Here is a 4961-nt window from a genome sequence, read left to right as displayed (position 1 = left end):
ATGCAGAGATTTGGTGTATTACGTCAAATTTTAAAGTAATAAAGCGTCCTTTTTCAAAAATATAATGGAACCACAGACCCATTGGTACCGTGTGATACTCACCCCTAAACCCTAGCCTCATTACCGAGCGTATTAGAGTGCACTTTACTTTGTTGCAATTTTCTAGAAGCAGCTTTGATCATTGTCCTAGGGAAGCCAATGTGGCCGCATGTCTTAGCTAGTCACTCCGAGGGGCCTGTGTCGATTGTTTGGCATGAGGAACCACCCGATTTTGTTATTTCAGTTATAGATGGTGATGTAACTCCGATTCTCAATTAATAAAATCGGAGCAGAGATGACCATGTGTTTGCATCTCTGACCTCTACGTAGGCTCGACTGAGTAGGCCTAGTTCGAACAAGACTCGCAAAAATGAATTGATTAATGGAAAATTAAGAGGAGAAACAATAGCAGAAAGGACTCTACGTCGCAGTCCCTTCGGTCGGATTAAATTGACGCGAGCTGGGCAGATGGAGTAGCTTTCCCGTGTAGGAAACGCTGCATCGATTAAACATGATCAGAGGGAGTACTAGCTAGTAATGTCATATCAAGCTCTCAAAGATTAGTCTATCTCGTTCCTTTATCACGCGTCATTGTCTACTTGGAACTTTACTACGGAGTAGCTGTGCAGGAAGGCGTAGGCCGTACGTACTGCGCCCATTGGTAGCTTGATGTTTATATCAACCAAGGATAGAGTTCCACGCACGGCGCCACAGATCGAATTGATCATTCCATATCTTTCATGCACGAAAACTATCTCCAACCATAGCTCCATAGCTAGTACGTACAACATATGCTCGCATATACCTCAACAAATCGCTGCGGATCTCGATCGAAAATGCAACACCCCCTTGCAGTTCTCCTAGTTTGCCTCTTCTTGTCATTCCATGAAAGCACTTGCTCTGGTGCTGGTGCAGGAACCAACATCGACTACTCTAAAGCTGATTCACCACGAGCAGCTGCAGGAAGCAACTTCTCCTACCTCGTCTCCAACGGTGTCAGCAACTTCTCGCTGCCCACGTCTCCGAGCTACGCCGTGCTCCTCAACTCCTCCATCTTCAACCTCTGGTTCACGTTCCTCAACATCACAGATCGAATTGATCATTCCATGTTTTTCACACGTCACGCGTCATTGTCGGAAAAAACAGGAGTCGCCGTGCAGCCTTTCTTTGCCGTGTGCTCCCGCACGACAAAGATTTCTTTGCCGTGTGCACAGATAAAAACGCACGGCAAAGACCTTGGCCACATGAAAGATAGACACGAGCGCACTGTAAAGATACGATTCACGGTAACGATGGAAAAGGCCGCACGGCAAAGAAAGGTGCACGCCAATGGTCCAACACACCGCACGGCAAAGATTCGGTGCACGGCAAAGGCGTTGGGTATTGTCGTGCCTCACCCTTTACCGTGCGTGCAGCTGGGTTGCACGGCAAAGCAACCTTTGCCTAGTGTTTTTAACAAACACACGGTAAAGAAGTCTTTGCCTAGTGTAAGCGCACGACAAAGATGTAAAAACTGGATTTTTTTCTCATCTCAAAAGGCGTGGCGTAGTATAGTTATCAACAAACGAACACCTAGCTCAGTGGTAAGGTTGCACGCTTTCCCTACTATTGCACGATTTTCCTACTCTGCGTTCTAGGTTTGATTCCTAGACCAGCCAGTTTGGGGGCTTTTTTTAAGATAAAACCTGTTTGATAGACGGCAAGAAGTCAATGGTATTATCGTGCGACCTTTACCGTAGTACTTGGAACTCTACTACGGAGTAGTTGTGCAGGAAGGCGCGCGTAGGCAGTACGCACTGCCGTGGTAGCTTGATGTTTATATGAACCAAGAATAGAGTTCCACGCATGGCGCCACAGATCGAATTGATCATTCCATGTGTTTCATGGACGAAAACTATCTCCAACCATCTGCCACCCACGCACCTACTCCATAGCTACATATATTCGGATATACGTAGTACCTCAACCAATCGCTCCGGGTCTCGATCGAAAATGCAACACCTCCTTGCAGTTCTCCTCCTAGTTTGCATCTTCTTGTCATTCCATGAAAGCGCTTGCTCCGGTGTTGGTGCAGGAACCAGCATCAACTTCTCTATAGGCGATTCGCCAACACCAGCAGCAGAAAGCAACTTCTCATCCTGCCTCGTCTCCAATGGCGTTAGCAACTTCTCGCTGCCCACGTCTCCGAGCTACGCCGCGCTCCTCAACTCCTCCATCTTCAACCTCCGGTTCACGCGCCCCAACGTCACCGGCCCCGCCGCCATCGTCTACCCGGGGTCGAGGGATGACCTCCGGCGAGCCGTCCTGTGCGCGCGCGGCAGCTCGCTGGCGATCCGCACGCGCAGCGGCGGGCACAGCTACGAGGGGCTGTCCTACACCACGGAGAACCACGTACCCTTCGTGGTGGTCGATCTCGCGAACCTGAACCACGTCCGGGTGAACTCAAGCTCGGCCACGGCCTGGGCCGAGTCGGGCGCGACGGTGGGCGAGTTGTACTACGCCGTGGGGCGGTCGATCGAGCCGGTCCTTGGCGTTCCCAGCCGGGTCGGAGTCGACCGCCGGTCTAGGTGGTCTGGTCTCCGGAGGCGGGTTCGGGCTTCTGTCCCGGAAGTTCACGCTCGCCGCCGACAACGTTTTGGACGCAGTGCTAATCGACCCGAGCAGCCAGGTCCTTGACCGGAGCTCGATGAGCGACGGTGTCTTCTGGGCCATCCGAGGCGGCGGAGGCGGGAGCTGGGGCGTGGTGTACGCTTGGAAGCTCCGGCTCGTGCCGGTTCCTGCCAACGTGACCGTGCTCACCGTCGGCCGGACCGGTCCGATCGAGCTCGTTGCCGAGCTGGTTCACAGGTGGCAGTATGTTGGGCCCGATCTGCCAGATGAGTTCTATCTCTCTGCGTACGTACCCACCGGATCAGCGAACGGCAATGTCTCCGTGACGTTCCAAGGCAAAGTTTTACAGTCTAAAGAGGACGCCTTCTCGGTGCTGAACCAAAGATTTCCGGAGCTGGGTCTGGCCGAGGCAGACCTGTCGGAGATGAGTTGGGTCGAGTCGGCGGCGTACTTCGCCGGACTGAGCACGGCGGACGACCTGCCGAACCGGCGCCTACAAGCAAAGCAATACTCCAAGGCCAAGTCGGACTACGTGCAGACGCCGATCTCGATGGGCGACATGGTCGAGATCGTCCGGTACCTGTCGACCGGGCCGACCGGGTCCATCCAGCTAGACCCTTACGGCGGAGCCATGGCGCGGGTCGGCAGAGGCGAAACGCCGTTCCCGCACCGGGCCGGAAACCTATACAGCATCCAGTACGGCGTGAACTGGGACAGGTCGCAGGTGCCCCTGGCAGAGGAATACATCCGGTGGCTGAGGTCGTTCTACGGGTATATGGCCCCCTATGTGTCCGCGGATCCCCGCGCCGCGTACGTCAACTACCTGGACCTCGATCTCGGCGTGAACAACTGGACGCGCAGCGCCGGCGGGTCGTCGGCAGGAGCGGTAGCTCGCGCGAGGTCGTCATTTGGGGCGGCGTACTTCGGGGAGAACTTCGGCCGGCTCGTCCTGGCGAAGACGAAGGTCGATCCTGACAACGTGTTCAACAACGCACAGAGCATCCCTCCCCTCAAGGTGACAAGTCTCGACAAGACGTGATGCTTTTGAAATGGCAAAACTGGTTGCGAGAAGATGCGTGATACAGTATACTGAATAAAACATGATGGGGCTTACTCACTTCTGCTTCGGTGCTCCTCCCTTAAAAAAATTCTAGCCCGTCAAACACAATAAAGATGTAGATTTTCCCATACTTCGTAAGTGGGGGCACGATTATAATTTTAGTGTAAGTCCACCGTCCGTACGGCCCTGTATAGACCTGTATAGCTCGCATTGTGTTGTATCTTATTTTTGTACGTATCTACGGTTACGTGCGTGTAAAATAGAAAGATCCTATAAAGATCTTGCTCACGTGACCTCTTTTTTTCTTACATGACGTACACATACCGTATCAACACAGACGGATATACATAGGCTGATACGGGTTTCGGCGGACCCAAGACAGAAAAAAAACCATACTATAATCCTTCAACTTGTTTAGGGGGAGCACCGGAGCCACCCTCGGGGTTTACTTTACTTGCACGTTCATGTGTGATGTATATTGTTCGTCGTGCGGTTTTCTTTCGACCAATTCTTGGCAGCTGATGTTGATTTTACTGTCAGAACATGAGCGACAACGAGACACTGCACCGCAAATAAACAACGGAACCTGGCCCGTTGGAAGCCTCTGAAAGAAGCGCTCTGTATGTTGTGGTTTCCTTCTTGAAGGCATCGCCGTCGCAACCTGCATCTACTCACTCGTGTTGCTCCGGAGGAAACACTAGATCTGGGTCTCCCGGATCGGACGATGGCAGCGCTACCTGCGTCGTTCTACCTCTTGGGGCATCGTCTTTGGAGTAGCTGCTGGATGTTGGCGGATGTTGGTGGAGTGGTATTCATCTACCACATTGTTGGTGATGAGTCTCGGTGGCATGGTGTTGCAGGGTATCGACGACGGATGCGGGATGATGTATGCGTGCAGGATGGTGGAGCCGTCTGGCGTCATGGTGGCATCGACGGCAGGTCTTGTAAGGTTAATGTGAGGATCTCTCTTGAAGATGGAATCAAGGAAGACGGCGGTACCAACTTCTGTGGCGTGTGCGTTGGCGTGCGCTGAGAGTCTGCTCGACTGGATGTGCTTCTCACCTGCTATTGGGCGGTTTGGGAAGGTATTTGGTTTTTTGGATGATGTGAGTTGGTGTATTGTCACCCCCTTCATCCCACTGTAGGTTTAGTGAGATGGCTTCGAGGTTGATCATTTGTATTGCTCTTGTAAGGTTTTGTGAATAATCTAATAAAAAAGCCGTGTGCATCCTTTGGATGTAGAAGCTGGGTG

General features: G+C 52.4%; 1 pseudogene; it reads left to right on the top strand.

Annotated features, from left to right (window-relative positions):
* The first annotated feature begins 875 nt into the window (after window positions 1–875).
* Window positions 876–3688, top strand: LOC124653253 (annotated as a pseudogene).
* Window positions 3689–4961: the final 1273 nt, after the last annotated feature.

The sequence above is a fragment of the Lolium rigidum genome, chromosome 1 (genome assembly GCF_022539505.1).
Source record: "Lolium rigidum isolate FL_2022 chromosome 1, APGP_CSIRO_Lrig_0.1, whole genome shotgun sequence".
Taxonomy (NCBI): domain Eukaryota; kingdom Viridiplantae; phylum Streptophyta; class Magnoliopsida; order Poales; family Poaceae; genus Lolium; species Lolium rigidum.
This window is presented reverse-complemented; position numbering and strand designations above follow the sequence as displayed.